The 19,665-nt window shown below is 35.5% G+C and overlaps 1 protein-coding gene across 12 annotated transcripts in view; it reads left to right on the forward strand.

The window, feature by feature from the left end:
- The window catches only part of LOC150105365 (uncharacterized), a 521,942-nt gene that overhangs the window by 227,404 nt on the left and 274,873 nt on the right, over nt 1–19,665 (forward strand). Inside the window, exon 1 of one of the 12 annotated variants that reach the window (XM_090394104.1) lies at nt 14,059–14,107. The exons of 10 other annotated variants lie outside the window; for them this stretch is intronic. The gene's annotated coding sequence lies outside the window, so the exon portion shown is untranslated. Of the gene's footprint in view, nt 1–14,058; nt 14,108–14,850; nt 14,905–19,665 lie in introns of those variants that run through there. One more of the 12 variants, XM_090394105.1, reaches the window with a different exon arrangement.

Below are 19,665 nucleotides of genomic sequence, written 5' to 3' on the forward strand. Positions count from 1 at the left end.
TGCTGAAATGAACTTTGACATGCGAAGATAAGGATTTCATTTTGTCTCTTTACGAGGCCTTTATAAGATCTCACTTGGATTGTTGTGCACCAGTGTGATCTTCTGGTTTCCGTTGTGATTTTGATACAGTGAAGGGAGTGCAAAGAAGAGTAGTAAAATGATATCAGGATTGCGGAATAGTTATTATGAAGTCAGATTGAGAATTTGTAGACTGCAGACACTAGCAAACAAGAGAAACAGGGATGATGTGATTGAGACTTAAAAAATTCTGAAAGGGTCGCACAAGATTTCAGTTGATGGAATTTTTCATTTTATCAGGGTGGAGAAAGGACAAGAGGGCTGAGAGTGAATTCTGCCAAGAAGTTAAGTTTTTCTTTGAGTGGTGCGTGATTGGAACAGATTGCCATTGGATATTGTGTGTGCAAGCAGTGTGAATGAATTTAAGAATAGTAAGTTAGAGTTAAATGGTTACTTTGTTTGGGGAATAAATGGTGTTAATAGGTTTTTTTTTTTTTTTTTTTTTTTTTAAATCTATGTCGAAGCGGTGTCATTGCTACAGAGTCACTTTTTGAACTGAGTGCTTATTATTGACATTAGTTAGCTCACTTATTATTTGTTATTTTTTCAAATTGCACATTTCTGTGGAAGTTTTTAATTGACTGATACCACTGGAGTACTCTGGCTTTATATTTCATTCTCTTATGCAAGTCGAACTTATTATTTTTTTTTTGCATTTCAGTTATTTAGTGCAGTGTAGAAGCATGCTAAATTTTGATGTAGCAGTCTTTAGTCATAGAGGTTGTGATTTGATTGGACCCAATCCCCAAGAAAAGGATTGGGTCGTCTCATCAAATTCTCACTTTGCCTGTCACTCATTAGCCTGGATTATACTATCTGTGAGCATGTTGTTTTGATGAATAATAACATTGTTTGTTTCATTCCTGTTTTTTTTTTTCTCCATCTATTAATCATCATCATCTGTGCCCATGGATTCAATGCCCATTGGTATTTGTTGCTTGTTTCACCATTCTTTGCCATTTCTCTCTGTCCATTGCTAGATGACTCAAATCTTACAAACTGACTGAGTTTGCAAGTTTGCACATCACTCCTTCATATCATCCATCCTCTCTCTACTTGACCGTCCTCTTCTATTAATTCTGTTCATTATAACAGGCATCAATGTTTGATCTTTTTGCTGTTATCCATTCTGTACATATGTTCAAAAAACTTAAGTTTCCTTGGAATTATTTTCTGCCTTAGATTCTCTTTGGAGTTTACTTTGCTATACAGTCTCTTCATTTATTACGTTTCACACCCATCCAATTCGTAGAATCTTTCTATAATAATCCAACACTCGTCTCTGAGTCATTGATCATTATCCATGTCTCACAACCACGTCTCAGCTTTATCACCCTTTTCCAGCATTTTTTAGTGTATAATCATGTTTAATTTAATGGTTAATCCTTGTAAGCACAAAATTTAAAAACTCCATCAACCTCACAAGAACCAGATCATGTATGATCACAGTATGGTCATTACAACTGTGAATATGAAAATGAGGGAAATATTTCCTACAAAATCAACTCGTAAAAGATATAATATAGAAAAATTAAAGACCCCCCCCCAAATAAATACATACACAAATTAAAACAAATTTTTGACACGCTTCAAAAAATATAATATCGAATCTAAAACCAAATACCTCTCTCAGAAGATAACTGAAACAGCTGAAGAAATTCTTGGATACAAAAGGAAAGTCAATAAACCATGGATAACCAAATATATTTTGGACCTATGCGACGAAAGAAGAAATTTGAAATCTCATATTAATAGTGGTGACAATAGAGAACAGTATAAAAAATATTACCAAGATTATTAAAAAAAGAAGTCAAACCATGCTAGAAACTTATGGAGATATTAGATGAATGTAAAAACATAGAGGAACGAAATAAAAATAATCTTGAAAGTGCTTTTCAAATTATCAATAAACTAACCAAACCTTTTACTGCAATTAATTAGAGTATAGAAGATGAAGATGGAACTCTTATCACAGATAATCAGAAAATAGTTGATAGATGGAAATGTTACTCAACCGAGCTTTTTCAAAAGGGCCCCTCAACTGACTGACTGATATTTTGGACGGAATTTTGCCAGGAGGTTCGGAGGAAGAGATTACCTGATATTAAAAAGAAATCTGCAGCAACTAGCTCCTCAAAAATAGAAAAATCACTGGGAATTAATGGTGTTACAATGGAACTGATATGCGCAGGAGGTGACATCATCATAAACGCCTTGCTAAATTTATTTCAGGATGTATTGGCCTTATGTGTACCATACATCCTGAAACTATAGAACAATAAACCTTATTAGCCATCCAAGCAAAATCCTGTTAAAAATATTATTGTCAAGAATCGAAAAGATAATTGAAAGCAGACTATCAGGTGAACAAGCAGGATTCTGGAAGTTCAGAAGTACAATAGACCATATTTTTACAATACACATAGCAGGTGAAAAATACATAGAACATAATAAAGTAATCTGTCGCAACTTTTTAGACCTTCAAAAAGCTTTTGACTCAATATGGCGAGAGACATTATGGAAACTTTTAGAACATTATGGTATTGACAATAAAATCATTAGGATTATTAAATCTCTTTATTCCACATCTGATATGAGAATTGCAATTAAAAATTACAGCAGTGAACCGTTCCAAGGGGGGGGAATGCATCTTGTCCCCTCTTTTTAATTGTTTTCTGGAATATGCCATAGATAAAGCTCTTCATGAATATGACACTGGAATAGTAGTTGGCAGACTAAGAATAAACAACTTATGTTTTGCAGAATATCGATTTTCTGGCAGAAAGTGAAGAAGAATTAAAAGAGATAACCAGATTCGTTTTTGAAACATTAAAAAAATATGGATTATACATAAACCTGCAACAAACAAAAATAACGATAACCTCAAAATCAGACATTGAACCCTTAAAGATAAAAATTGAGAATGTAAACAACTTATCTAGGAACCATGCTGAGTCAAGATGGTCTCTCAAAAACCGACATTAAATACTGAATTGCCATAAGGCAACTGTGGTCCTACAGAAGTTAAAACCCATTGTGGAGATATAACATAATAGCAATGACAGTCAGACTGACTAATTGAAACTTTGGTGAATTCTATCCTCTTATATGGTTGTGAGGCATGGACTTTATTGAGGGAAGATGAGAGGAGACTCCTCTCTTTTGAAATGAAAACTTTTAGAAACTTTTGAGAATTCCCTATACCGCTCACGAAGCCAATGAAAATGTCCGAAAACTGATTGATTCAATAGACGGGAGAAGAAGGGAAAATATTCTGACAGTTGCAATATCGACAGTCATTAGAAGAAGACAGATGAAATGGTTCGAATATGTGGAGAGGGCTAATGTCATTCCAAAGCAAGCACTAGAAGGAATCGATCCAGGGTTAGGAGCCGACCCCGATTAAAATGGACTGGTAACATCAAAAAATGGACAGATTTCTCCCTTTCTCAACTGACATCAAGAACAAGAGACCAAGATGATTGGAGGAGGTTAACAAAGAACATCATCTACCATCCATGAGTGACCCACTACGGGAGAAAGAGAATCATGGTTTATTTATTTTTCTTTCCTGAACTATTTTGTATTATTTTCAAGTTGGATAGCGAGTATAAATGACAAGCATGCCTTTGTTATATTTAAAATAAAAAAATCTATGCAACAGTGTTGATGACAGAAAAGATTTCTATAAGTGTGATGGCCTGTGCCTGAATGGATTTGGCATCAGGAACTTGGAGAAATTATTAACCACGCTACCAGCCAGGACGTATATATACTTCCACATTTCCATGGATGCGAAGTGCATATTAAAATTGTAATACCATTGATATTGCATTGAAATTTATGATGGATACGAAGCTTTTGAGGGTGTGTATTTGATCTTTAATGCCAGTAAGGTGGTTAATTGGGTTGAGACAGGGAAACTAGATCATCATGGGAGGAACGGTGAGAATGTATATGTTCAGCTTTGCTGTGCAAATGTTAGACCCTGTCTGATGTCATTAATGTACAGATTGAACAATAATGGCCCAAGGGCTGAACCCTGAGGTACACTACTGGCTACCTTAAATCTGGCAGATACGCACCCACTGTATACCACTTTTTGATATCTGTCAACCATCCCCTGATCCACGTCAAGAGTTATATTCCAATCCCATATTCTCCAGTTTATGCAACACCTTTTCATGTGATATCCTATCAAATGCCTTAGAAAAATTCAACGCTATCATAGTGTATCAATTCCCTTTATCCAACTCGGCCATAACATTGTTATAAAATATGAGCAAATTGCTAAAGCATGACCTTTAGTAAACCCATGCTGTTCCTTGCAGAGTATAGCATGTTTCTCTAACCATTTCTGTATGCGAATTCATACCAACTTCTCTAACATCTTCACTACCACACCAGAGATACTGATAGGTCGGTAGTTAGACACATCAGTTTTTGCACCAAATGGAACTATTATACATTCCTTCCGTTCATGTGGTATCGTTCCTCAGCTCAGACATGTGAATGTCGCAGCCAATTCGGTTGAACATTCCTTTAGTAAACGGGCTGATATTCCATCTCTTCCTATAGACAAATTCTTATCCATGTTATGTAACAATGTTGAGTAGACGATTTGAGAGTACACACTACGCATCGCATACGACCTATGACTGAGCATCTGCAATGATCGCTAATTCATAAATAGCATAGAAATAGAAGACGCAACACAACATAATTAAAAAAAATGAATTTTTATTAGGAAAAGATTTCTGGAAATTTTTCTAGTGTTTTTTCCATTTCCTTTGGGGAGTACAGGGCCCCTTGGTCCTCCCTCTGGGTGCGCTACTGGCGTCGTCCTTAAAAGTTTCTCGAAGCATAACAATAGTTTCAGCTGCAGTTTTACCCAAAAGAAAACAAACTTTCGCGCACACCCTCTGTTCCTTGTGGTCAGCCATCATAAAATCGCCAAACTTGCTTGTAAGTACTAACAAAAGTAGTAGTACAACGCACCATTTCACACCGGATGACGCCAATTGCCAAACTGGTGGGGAAAACATGATGGATCATTATGCACAGCATCATCATCCGTTACTAAAAAACTAGAAAATGCTCGTGCGCCAAGTTCAGATTCTGGTCATGTTTTAGGTACCCCTTCGTATATTTTGCCTGATTGGTCAATGGATGGTCCCCCCCCCACATACACTACCCAAACTGTATTTTGTTAAAACCAGAATATTGTATGAATAAACATTGTTAGGTGTGTAGTTGATTTTCATCTCCCGGTGTGAGACCACCATTTTAATTAAAGGCCTTAACATCACATATTTGTGCTGTCTGACCGGTTTCCCGGATTATCTTAACTTAGTTACCTATGGTATTAAGTGTATTATCAGTTTGCAACCTGTTTTGGATGGGGAATTGACTGAAACAATTAAGAAAAATCCCCAAATAACTAAACTAAATTAATAAAAGTAAATAAAAAATACATAAATATAAACTAAATTAGTAAAAGCACCTTCATAATGCAGTCGCGAGGATCTTGCAATGTTTGCTTCGGTTGAAAATACCTAGATTAGAACTCTATAACGCAAGGAATCTTTATAAGGACTTTTTTTTTTTTTCATCTGACGTTGAGTCACCTAATTTCACATCTATTTCACATCTTTCACCTAATTCACATATATATGTGTGTGTATGTATCACACACACATGAGAGGTACAACACCTACATCAATAGTGTGTGAGGTAAACTGTCCAGCATACTCGTAGTCGTCCCTAATTCGCTTTAAAATAAATACGATTTTATAAGGACAGAAACGTGTGTTTATTTTTTATTTACGTAAAAGAAAAAATTAACTAAAGTTTTATCAATGTGAAGTTAAAGTTTATGGAGCCTTCAACGGAGAAATTCCAGAGGCCCTTGAATTTCTGGCTTTCAATCCACGTGTGAAACATTTTAAAGTTAGCTCATGTATACTGCCTTGTGGGCTGGGTGCTATATAATCCAAAACCCTGCTTAGAACAAATTTGGGCATCGTTGAAACCAGCAATAAACAGGATGGAGGGGGGGGGTTATTTTAACCAGACAGAAAACTTAATATAGCTGTGATTGTTTTACCCTCTCCACTCGAACATTAAGACGGAAACATCTACATCCAAAGGTAGAATTATTAGTTCCTTTTTTTACATTCTGTTAACATATTTATTATATCTCATCCAATTCTATTGGATAAAATATAAGCTACATAACATTGAGATTTTGAAATAATTTTAAAAACTTCCAGTTCACTCTCTTGATTTTTATCCATTCTCAACATCATTGGACATCCACAGATGCCGTATGTCACTCCGATGCTCGGCGATGTGCCGCATCAGTCCTTGCCATGTAGGCCTGTTGTATGTTGGAGGCTTCAACTCTGAAGATCAGTCAATCCACACACACACACACATCCATCCATCCATTGCATTCACGGTCTACCCTTTCTTCTTTTCCCCGGAAAACTTTACCTTCTATTACTGTTCTGAGAAGTCCTCATTCCATTCTTTCAATGTGTCCAAAGTATTTCAACTTTCTTCTGCCAATATCCTTAAGGAGCCATAAAGTCTTCTACGGATCTTTTTAACACCCATTCATTTGCATGCCTTTCAGTATATGATATCCCGAACAGCCTTCTGTAACACCACATCTCAAAAGCAGCTATCTTTTTCTTATCTGAGTTCTTTAGATTCCATGTCTCGCATCCATAAGTCGCTATTGGAAAAACAACTGCATCCAAATCCTCAACTTTATTTCTGTGGAGACATATCCATCCTTCCAGTTTTAGACAAGTCTCTGACTGTTGTTTTAGCCATTCCTAATCTTCTGAACAGCCAATTCAAATTAATAATGGATCACAATTACTCAAACTTGCTGACTTCCTCAATTCTTTCTACATTAAAGTACACTTGTTTTTCAAGAGCTTCTCTGTATTTCCTTTGAGAACCATGATCTTTGTCTTCCTAGGATTGAGCTGAATTCCCTGTTATTTCCGAGCTTTATCAAGAATTTGTCATAGTTCTTCCTTGTCATTACAGAGGAGTATGGTATCATCAGCATATGTCATATTACTGATTAATCTACCATTATCCTAATTCCTGTCTTCAGTCACCCATTGTTTTTCCAACTGCCTTCTTTCAATTAGTTTCATGCTGAATATGATATCCACGGGTCTCTTGGTCTTCTTATTCGGTCGAGATACTATTTGGCTGTATCCTGTATCACCGCGACTTTTCCAAAGCATTTCTGGTGAGTTCTCCTCATTAGTCTCCAAAAATCATCCAACCGAGTTGATGTTTCTTCTGTAAACCCAGTAGGAATTGCTCCAACATCCAGTCTAGAGTGGGACGTGCCCAACTTGAGAAAGTTTTTGGAGTCTTAGTCTTACTTTGGCTTTTACAAGCTAATGGTCTGTACCACACTCTGCTCCAGGACGGGTATGCATATCAGAGATGCTTGCCTTCCATCGCCTGAGAGCCAGGATGTAATCAATCTGGTGCCTTGACCCATCAATGTTGATGTCGAAGTATAGGTCAGTCGTGGGTGTTTCTGGAAGCATGTATTGATAATAGCTAATCTAACTCATTGGCAAATTCCAACAGTCTTTCACCACGGATGTTATGTTCACACAGACCAAACATGCCACACTCAGGTCCAACTCTCATACGCTTTCCCAGTTTTGCATTAAAGTCCCCTAAGATGTTAAAATACGTCTCCTTCGTAGATAGTCCAAAACAGTATAAGTTTTCATAGCATTCCTCACACTCTTCATCAGTGGGGTTAAAACGAAGAAGGGTTCTTGCCTGAACTGTTTTCAGTATCACAGCTACCCCATGATGCTTCTTTGAGTCACCTCCTGAGTAAACAACTAGCATACCATCCTGTCTTTTGAAGTGACCTTCTCCATCTTGTCTCTGCAATTCCCAGGATATCAATTTTATACGTCTCTATCTCTTTACAAACAATCTCAAGAGTACCCTCCTTTAGACCCCGAACATTCCACATGCCTATGTAAAATTAACCTCTAAAATTAATCCTATACATTTTGTGTTCCTCATTCACAAGATCACTGATTTTTGTTGGAGACTGTAATATTCATCTCAAACAGGACCGTCTGCCTAAGCTCTGAACGCGGCTCTGATTATTCTGCGCGACAACCGATGCAGCATGAGATGTATTATAAGGCACAACCGTATTAGCATTTTGGAGTGAAGTCACTGCAAGAAAAAAGTGGCAGGGTTGCAGAGGCCCTTTCCACATACCTGGGGAGTTTTGTTCTTCAATTTATCCCGCATTGCAGGAAATGAATGGGACTTCCACCTACTAGGTGAAGCAGACTCCCACTGCATGAGACGAAATGAAATAGCAAAATAAGGAAGATTCACCCCTATCCCTCGAATACTCTAATATCATTGGAGGGAAGGAGAAAGAAGGAAAGAAAAAAAAGCGGAGGGATCAGTCTACAGATAATATAACATGTATATATTACATGAAATAAGGCATGGTCCAGCACCAAGTACCTCGAGTTTGCCACACCCGTACTCACTAAAGTGAGCACTTAAGGAATATTCATTCTCTCCCTACTGTTATATAATTTCCATCTAGATGATATACACTGTCAGAATGGATGTTCAATTTCTACATTCATTTTCTTACTAAATGCATTCACCAAAGCTCGATAATCATTTTCCGTGTTTCACTTGCACTATTACTAAGAAACTTTATGAGATTTCTTTAAGCGAACCCAGAAGTTAAAATGTAGAATTTACTGCTTCGGTCAGCCATACCTGTTGGGTCTGGATCACGAAATGAACAACTGTAAGATCCCCAAAGACTTCAAAATAACCGTTAGCCATAAACTTAATATCAGTGACGATTATGGTGGAGACAGGCTGCTTACTGACTTAAAGTTAGTTTGTTGAAAGTAACTAACTTTATATTGTTAAACCAGTTCCACAGCATCCTTTTAAGTAATACAAAGGCGTTAGAGAATTCATTTATTTTATTAATTTTTAATATGATCTTGCTTTCTTGACCTTACTCGTCACTTTTCAAGCTTGTGCCCTGTACTCTTCCAATAACATTTCATCACCTTTTTCTCCACATCTACTTCTTTTTTTTTTAAAAAATATTATCTTATAATTAATAATGATGCTATTCACCCATTTAATTCATAGATTGACTGTTCTGAATATAAGAGCAAACATTTTACCTCACAATAAAGTTAGATTCTCAAACCTACTGTATCTTGCAAGCGCTTAAGAATTACTTTAAAATTTTTTTTAAAAAGCACAAGATTTAAATTAAAAAAAAGAAGAAGAAAAGAACACATTTTTTTCCTTTTCCAAAGTGAGTAAGGAACACTTTATACCATACCCTTTGAAAATCTGTTGGCCTCCCCTCCCCATCATCTGGCCAAGTTGAGTATACATTCCTGGCTCCTCTCGTTAAAAAGGGTGATCAACCGACCCGAATTTTGTGGGACATCCAGATTTTCGGCTCTCAATTAGAGGCATCCCGAAAGAATCCTAGGCGGGATGCCATTTGCCCCTGTTTATTACATAACGAAATATAAATAATATAAAATATAATAATAGATTGTACTGAAATTCATTAATTAGCATAACGTGAATGTGTACAGAAAGTTGAAATAAAATATTTGCATATTCGATGTTTTTTTGTCTTAGATTACCGGACACGAACAAAATCCAAGTTTCTAATAAATAGAATCAATGCCAATTTCTGGTATGCGTGTGTGCTGTTACATCGCAGTATATATGAAACACATTCGTTGTCATGTATAGTTAACGCGGAGATCCGAAGGTAGCCTTAAATATTATGATTTCAGAAAAAGAAAACTCTGAAAACCAAGCAAAATTTTCATATGAAAAATGGCACAAGCTTTTTAGCCAGAACAAGGGTTTAAAAAACTTTCCAATTTGTAGCTTCGGATGAGCATGTATTTTCACTCTGTAATAATGTCTGGAGCGATAACAGAAATAGATTATATAGAAAATGTTAAGGCAGAACTACAAGTTACGGTAAATTATTCATTTACTTGTGTAGAATTCCACTGATATGTCTTGAGGAATTCTACACAATTATTTTTCTAAACACAATTACATATTTTATGTTCGGCTGATTGTTCTTTGATTTTATTTCAAGGATTTTATCAGTCTAATTTTAGACCAACGATTATTTATTATATATTAAAACATAATAGAAAGCTGTGTTCAGTTCATTGTTTGATCTTGACCTAATAATGAATAAACATTTTATTTACCTCCTACGTGTATCTAATTTATTCAACCTACCTAGTTTAAAAATTGATATCAGTGTGAGTAAAGATATGTATAATAACCAAGGGACAGGTACATACTTTAATATCGCAAGGTATTTGTAAGCTGATGTACCAATGAAAAATATCCAGATTTTTTTCGTTGTCCCGATTTTTTAAGGTCACCCTAGTGATGATTAATCTCTTGTATCATCACTAGCGTGACCTTAAAAAATCGGAACAACGAAAATCTCTGCTCACAAAAAAAAAAAAAAAAAAAAAAATGTAAGAGAAACCGATTAGCTTAACTTTCTAACTTTTCCTTCACCTGCAGGAAGAATTCTTGCAGTTATTAGTTTTTTTTTTTTCTATTTATAGTAGAGGCCTTTATGGATCTAAATGCAACTTTCGCTTCCGCATTGCGCAGTTTCTTAGCATAGTAGTTACGCTACTGCCTTTTTATATATATATATATACACACACACACACACACACACACCTAAACCTCTTTTTACGCGATAGATACGTTTTTAAAAATTACGCGTAAAAAGAACTACTGACTATTGGTTCCAAACCTGAAATATAAGCAAAATAATGAAAAAAAAAACCAAACATTAAATTCGTTAGGATCATAAGATTTTTATTTACATTTCATGGAGAACGCGCATACATATAATGAATTTTAATAACTTAAAAAAAAAACATATTAATTTCAGTTGTTTGCTAAGGATTCTATAAAAAAATTATGTTATTCGATGTCAGTTTCTGACAATAAACGCGAAAGCTTTCGTTTTCGTGAGACTGTAATAGTAATGGTATTTTCGTCATCGACTTCTGCCTCAACTTGTGGAATTATTCTTGTCATGTCTTGAACAAAAGTACCACTGATTGTTTCAGTAGTTTTAAGCATGAATTCAGTTATTAATCGCTGTGTTGATGCTTTATATAAGTCGCGATATAATTCTCTCTATGAAGACATTAACAACTTAAGCTCACGTGAAAACTTCCCAGCACGTTCTTCATTTGGATCATGTCGGGCAAAATAATTGCCTAAAATACTGGCGTTTAAGACCTTTTTTAATTATATCAGCAGTAAAAGTAGGATTATCTTGATCATTATTATTAACTTATTCTCTTTCAGGAGTCTTTGAAACAATCTTCACTATTTCGTCTTCGCTAAAAGGTTTAACAATTCTTCGATATCTGCCGACGTAAGATCATCGAATCCTTCTCCCCCAATTTCACATGCTAAACTTATTATATTGGGGAATTCTGCAGTATGATTGAGGGGAACAGAAGCATTCTCTTTAACACATGTGGGCCAAATAGCTTTCCAGCATGCATTCATAGTTTCTGGTCTCAATTCAGATAACGATAATCGAACCTGATCAATACAATCCACAATTGAAAATTTTTTCCACACACATCCACAACTGACAGTGTTTCATCATCATCATCATTTAGCTTGTTCAAAACGTACTGAAATGTTCGTCTGACATAATGTTTTAAAAGTCGCAATTATACCCTGATCTAGAGATTGTAGTAATGATGTGGTATTGGGCGGCAAAAAAAAAAAAATTGCACATTTGGGTGTTCTATGACGGGGTGCGTTATCAAGAATCAAAAGCAATTTAAATTCGAGAACCTTGTCATTCAAATAGCGTCTAACTTCTGGCACAAAATGTTTGTGGAACCATTCAGTGAAAATATCAATGGTCACCCAAGTTTTTTTGTTGGCCATCCAATGAACTGGCAATTTTTGAAAATCTACGCCTTTCATTGGCCGTGGTCTTAATGATCAATTTATGAGCAGTGGTTTTAACATCTGATCTCCTAAAGCGTTCGAACAAAATAGGAGTGTTATGCGATCCTTTGCTGCTTTGAACCCACCAACCGATTTTTGCATTTTAGTTCTGTTTGGCATTCTTTTCCAGAAAAGGCTGGTTTCATCCATATTCCGAACTTGTTCACGAGTGTAACCTCCATCTTCAATTATTTTAGCAAGTTTTTGTGGAAATGCTTCAACAGCTGTTTCATCAGCAGAAGCCGTTTCACCTTTAATTTTTATATTATGAAGAGCATGTCTTTTAATAAACTTAGCCAGCCAACCATTGCTTGCATGAAATTCATATTTTTTCCTCGATTGAGATGAAGTATCTGGCTGCAGTTTTTTAATCTGTTCATAAAATCTCAATGCTGATTGCTTGATGGAATTTCCGTCAACTGGCATTCTTTTTTGTACATTATCTTCTATCCACATCACTAAAGCTTTTTCGGCCCTTTTCTAAAGCAACATTTCTTGTGTATGATGATAATTTCGCACTCGATTTTGTACCAGAACATAGCCTCTTCATTTTTCTTTATAGATCTGACAGTTGATTCACGGACTCCAAAATGCTTGCCCACAACCGCCCCACCTTTCTCAGTTTGAAGACGATCTAAAAGTTGTATTTTTATATCTAAGGAAACGGCTTTTTTTTTTCCCCCGGTTATCGGCAACATCGTGTGAGGGCTGGATTAAAATCTTCGGTTAATGAAATGAAAGTTTGAAAATTACATATAGCTTATCATTTATTATTTCTTGGCAAAATTATTAATTTTATAACGCGATTTTTATTTTGATTTCACATAAAAAATGCAAGTGCAAAAAATGCGGTAACTGTGCTGTCTTCTCAAACACCAGATTCAAACTGCTAAGAACTGCTTTTTTATGCGCAGTCAGTTATGTAATTCGGGGAATTCCTAATAAATGAAATTCGTAAGAATTTAGAATTTTCTTAATTGAAACGAGAATGCAATTCTACAAAATTCTCAGAATTTTCTTGAATTACCGATTTTTTCCTAACTTAGACTTTAGGTTGGTCTCATAAAAGTGAATAAAAATCGCGTTAAAAATTATTTTTGATATCTCAATTCGCGTAAAAAAATTAGCATAAAAAGAGGTTTAGATGTATATATAATTCTTAGTTTTTTGTAACTTCAATTTTTTATTACTGTGTGTTCTACCTTTAGTGGATACCCGAAGAAGGCTGTAAAAGGCTGAAACTAATTGTATCATCCCCAGTGCTAATTAAAAATTTACTTGCAGCTCATTGCGCTCCTACCACCTCTCAGCCTGTACACATACAGTTTAAAAAATTCCCTATTCGATTTATATGTATGTAAAAACGCACTAAATATAATAATAAACAAATATTCAATAAAATCTGCCAACAAACCTATATTGATTAATTATCTTAGTGATCTAGTTGGAGAGTTGATATGCTAACTGCTCGGTTAGTGTATCTGCTCTCCAATCAGCAGGCTGCTGGTTCGAATCTCGTGATGGGCATTGATGATACATAAAGTTCCACGTTTGGTGATCAGGATTTCTGGACTATGTATAAATAAATACAAAAAATAATACAAAGAGAGAAAAAAATCCTTAGTCCAACCACAGCAATCTTTCGTGGGCGGAAATTGCATTAAATATATATATAGCGTACGTACACAAAGAAAATTAGTGTATGCACAGTCACACATACGTGGAATATGTTTGCATCGGTGCTTTTTCTGCGTGCTTCTATCGAGAATGTAAGTTGCTAGTGTCAAAACACGCCATAATAATTATTAAAATTATTATGGCGTGTTTTTCTTTTTTCTCTGAAGATGGGGTCATATCTCTAGAAGTACATTTCAGATCAGATTCTAGTACTTTTGTACCACAGTAATTAAGATTCTTCGTAACGGTAATTAAATTTTGTATTTTTATTTATTTTTTATTTTTTCGGTAGCGAAATTTGTTTGTACAGTTTTGCCCAGAATGAGAAAAGTTAGCCTCCGTGAAAAAAGGGAACGAACAGTTGCAGAGAACATTTGATCACCGAACAGCCACGTATAATGACAAAATACAGATCGTGTTTATCATTGGTCAAACAGCAAACCAGACAGACAAGCGAGTGCGCAGTTCTTGAGACCCAATAGGAGGCAGTTGGGCAACTGCAGGGTCACGCTTACTGGAGCGGCTTTCCGCACCATAATTAATGCACAAACTCAGCCTGTATGGGAGAGAAATGGTTTTCTAGGCAGCCAAAGATCGCCTTTAGTGATGGGTAATGGCTGTTGCCATGACAACAGTCTGCGCGAAGTTGTGATTCACTTCGGCATTGGCTCTCGTATCCGCAAGTGCAATTTTCAGTTTCAACCTCGCTGTTCACGCTCTGCCTTCGGCCATTACTCTCATGTCAGTTAATAGCCGTGTCGAAGAGTGTTCACTCGGAAGTACAACTGCATTTATCAAAGTCGTTACCGTATGCCCAGGAGGAACTGCTGCCAACATGAAAAATATTTATGATAATGTTAGGTACCGCTTCTACATATCATGAAGAAATATTCAGTAAAATTGCCAACAAATTTACTCTTAATAAAAACGAAATTGTTATCTAATTTAGTTCTATGGGATTATAATCCATTCACCCTTGCACTTTCCAGCATTGATAAAATTATTTTTGCAAAGCTACTCCATAATCATTACGATTTCTAAAACGTAAGTTTCGTGTAGTTTTCTTTATTAATTACTATTAATGAATCACAAAGTTTACTGGGAATGGATCCACTCCAAAGTTGCCAACTCGCATGACTAATATATATATATATATATATATATATATATATATATATATTTTTTTTTTTTTTTTTTTTTTTTTTTAAAGTACAATTTAGAGCTTATTTTTAAAAGGTATCCACAAAAAAAAAAACACTGAAAATTCCTGATATTTTGACATAAAATTGTAACTAGATATTCTTGAAAGGAAAGATAATAGTGGACTGTTCAAATGTTTATTACTAAAAGGATTTTTTAATATAGAATACAGCATGATACGAAAATACGAATGGATAACAACATAAACACATACAGAAATCTGATTAGACAGTACCTATATTTTTATAAGAATATTGAAAATTGGGTTTAGAATAATTGTATAAAAAGTAATTAAAACTAATTTATACCAAGAGAAATTAACCAATACAAAATATTCAAGTAATTACTAGATTACATTGTTCTTATTCCACGTGTACGAGTAGTACACACACACAATTATTCTCTAAATATATTGTCAATATTTTGTGTACTATTTATGCTGTGCAATTGTTACACTTCTTATAACCCGGGGATGAACTCATGCTCTTGGGTTATACATAGGATGTCATTGTTTTACAATTTTATTCGAAAGAAAATTTACATGAATGAGATGTAATGTAATGTTATGCAAATAACGTAATATAATGATAACTTAATAAATGAAATAAATTTATATATATATATATATATATATAAGGTGAAAAATAATGAGCGCAGTGTGGAAAGTGGAGAACTTACATATAAAAATTACGAACATGGAAAATTGAAAAAACGAGATTACAAACAAGGAATAATAATAATACAGTCCAGTTAATTATTAAATTATTAATTAAATGTGAATACAAAAGACTAAACCCAATGTCAGCATATACTATATCATTTTCCCCGTGCAACGTGTTTAAAGTGATAAGTACTTTTTCTATATATTTTGATGCTGGAAACTCTGTTTAAAAAATGCAACTTTTTGTGGGCTGTACCTAGATTTAAAGGCATGTCCAGTATATATTCAACGTGGAGCCATTTCTAACCAACACAGTCATAAATCATAGGAGGTACGAAAGTGTTTTGTGCATGCGTGTCTTGAACCAAGCGCCACCTACGAAATCCTAACATAACCGAAGTACAGAAATAAAATGCTTCATAATACTTTGAAAACATTGTAAATATAAAATAGGACATAATTATTTTCAATCTTACAGGAATTTAAGAATCTGTGCGTGTTTTGTAACAGAATATCTGAAATTATTGTTAATATACACATTTAACTTCTAATCAATTTTCTTGGTAATTTTTTCGCATGGGTAAAAAATGATAAAATTTTATGCATTTTTTTAAAAAAATTAAGTTATTAAAATATTCATCAAATGAATTTTTTTTATATTTGATTTTTTTATACTTTATAATTTGTTCATTTAGCAGATTTTATTAATATTTATTATATATATATACAGGGTGTTCGGGATAAATTTGACATATTTATAATTAATTATATTTTTCCGTAAGTTACATGTATTAACACACACTTCTCTTCATTTAAAAGTTTGGACCCTTCTTCATTCATATACAAGATCTCAGAAAGGATGGATAGCTGGAACCCACCTGAATCATGGAAGAGAATAACTTGTATCATGATGATTCGTGCCCGCCATCAAAATAAGGATATTACGACTGCTGCCCAATGCTCCCTGAATACAGTAAAAACAATCAGGCATGAACTAGAGACTTGCAATGGTGACTACGAGGATGTAGCAAGAAGAAAGATCCCTAGCAGACGATCTGATTGCGTTCGTACAGCAGAATTCCTCGCAAATCTGCAGGAACAGGTGTTGAAGAACCCTGGCATTGGAATTCGGGCTTTGTTCGTGGAGTTGCTAACTGTAGTCAAGCCCTGGATAACAAGGGTAGCCAATGGTAGGCCGTATGTATGGCAGCAGGATTCGGCCCCTTGCCACACCTCTGGGAAAAGTCAAAAATGGTTGTCTGAAAATTTCTACGACTTCACCAGTCCAAATGTTTGGCCTCCAAACTCCCCAGACCTTAACCCCATGGATTATTTTGTATGGGGCGCAGTTGAAAAAGACACCAATCGCACTTCCAGTAATACAAAAGCCCAGTTAATGGATAAAATTAAAACAGTTTTTGCGGCCCTTCCCAGGGAGACTGTAGCATCAGCTTGTTCGAGGTTCCGAAGCAGAATTGAAGCTGTGATCGATGCTAATGGTGGTTATTTTGAGTAAATCTTGTTGATAGTATTGTAATTAACTCTGCCTGTAATGTTTTTTTGTCAATTCATTAAATTTAATAGATACAAAGAAGATTTTCTTTTTCCTTACGAAACTGTCAAATTTATCCTGAACACCCTGTATATATATTATGAATATTAATAATTATTTTTTTAAATAGGCCTCCCACAATGAGTATAAAGACTCAATGAAGGTCCATGTATGTATGTGTATGTACAGGGTGTCCCAAAATTCATGCAAGATTTAATTTGGAACAACAACAAGTGGATGCTTATTTTTCGAACAAAATCATCTTAGCGATGAGACTCATTTTCATCTTGATGGCTTCGTTAATCGACGGAATTGTCACATTTGGGGTTCAGAAAATCCACGAGTGATTGTTGAGAAACAAATGCATCCACAACGTGTCAGTGTTTGGTGCAGATTTTGGGCTGGAGGCATCATCGGTCCATTCTTCTTCGAAAATGCGGCTGGTAAGGCAATAACAGTTAATGGTGCTCGCTATCGCGACATGATAATCCAGTTTTTTTGTGCCTAAATTGCAAGATATGGAAGTGGACGACATGTGGTTTCAACAAGACGGTGCCACATGCCATACAGCCCGAGAAACAATTCAATTACTGCATGAGTCATTTCCTGGTCGTGTAATTTCCCGTTTTGGTGATCAGAATTAGCCGCCCAGATCATGTAACTTAACGCTGTTGGACTTTTTTCTTTCGGGTTTTTTGAAGTCTAAGGTTTATGCCAACAAGCCCACGACCACCCACGCCTTGAAGGAGGAAATTGAGCACTGTATCAACGAAATTCAGCCACATTTATACAAAACGGTCATGGAAAATTTCGACAAAAGAGTGCGTATGTGCCAGCAAAGCCATGGAGGCCATTTACCCCATATGCTATTCCATGCATAACCCTATACTGTATACTTTATGAATCAATAAGAAATTACAATTTTTAATTAAAAACCTGTGTTTTCTATCAAAATTACTTCTTGCGTGAATTTTGGGACACCCTGTATATATAGGCAAATGCAAAATATGACAGTCATTGTGAAGGTATTGACAAGTGTGTGTGTGTGTGTACACACACACACACACGCACGCCTTCATTGAGTCCTTAGACTCATTGTGGCCTATTAAAAAAAAAGAATCAACAGTTGTCAAGACCTGCATACTGTCTGTCATATTTTGCCTAGAAATCATTCACCTACAAAGCACATACAACTGACTGTTCCACTTATTCACCACTCTTCAACCAAAAAATCTAGTCCACACTCCCTTGCTAACCACACTCTTACTCAATTTACATGAATGACCTCTAGTTTTCCTCACATTATTCATGTACTGAAATATTTCATCCACATCAATCCTGTAAAACTCCCCAAGCAACTTATGTCTTTATATCTTCCATTGTCCACCGATTAACAAGCTTCTGTTAACCACAAATCTTCAATCTCTCCTCAATCTCTCGACCAAAGCTGTGTATGTTAATTCAGATGAGAACCTTATTAAAGCCTTATAATGAGCAATAATAACCTTCTTATCTCTGCATGTCAAGGTGTTCCTCAATAACCAGGTAATTCTACGAGCTGTTTTAGCCACTTTTGCGTCTAAATTTCAATGCCCTATCCACCAACATTCCCAAATCTCTGGCTTCATGAAGTTCCTGGAGTACACTCCAATCAATATGGTACAAAGCTGGTAATCTTTTCACTCCAAAATGGATATGACACTGGTTAAGTGGATAAGAGGGTGGCTGCTGGACAGATATTAAGAAAGTGGTATATGGAGGGGCAGAATTGAGGCAAAGCAGGTGACTTGTAGTGTGTCGCAAGGTTCAGTGCTGGGACCATTGCTGTTTAATTTATACATAAATGATATAGAAAATAACCTGAAAGGAAATATTCAATTGTTTGTTGATGATGCAAAATTAGGTAGAATAATAGTTAATCAAGGTGATGTGGAGAGCAAAAGTTAAGAAATGTAAAGTTATACATTTTGGGATAAACAGATTACAAGCCATGTATCACATGGATGGCACTACTCTAGGAAAAAATGAAGCTAGAGATTTTTAGGGGTGGTGGTGGTAGACAGAGAGTTAAAGTTTAGAGGACATATAGCTAAGGTAGCCCATAAGATTACTTGGCTATTGAAGAACACATCAACAAGTAGAGATAAGGAAGGTGTTATTCCTGTTTATAAGGCCTTGAGCATAGTAATCCACAACTGGATTATTATTCTCAAGTCTGGTCCCCTTGGGTTTCTTGGGAATGAGGAAGCGGTGGAGAAGATTCAGAGGTCAATGACCAAGATGGTGAGTGTCCTGTGGAATGTTCCATATTAGGATAGATGAAGGGTGTGTGAATTGCAGAAGTTAATTGATAGGAGAAAAAGAGTGGATATATTATATACATTTAAGTTGC

This window comes from Typopeltis vanoorti, chromosome 6 (genome assembly GCF_054136105.1).
Source record: "Typopeltis vanoorti isolate ZY-2024b chromosome 6, IOZ_Tvanoo_1.0, whole genome shotgun sequence".
NCBI classification, from domain to species: Eukaryota; Metazoa; Arthropoda; class Arachnida; order Uropygi; family Thelyphonidae; genus Typopeltis; species Typopeltis vanoorti.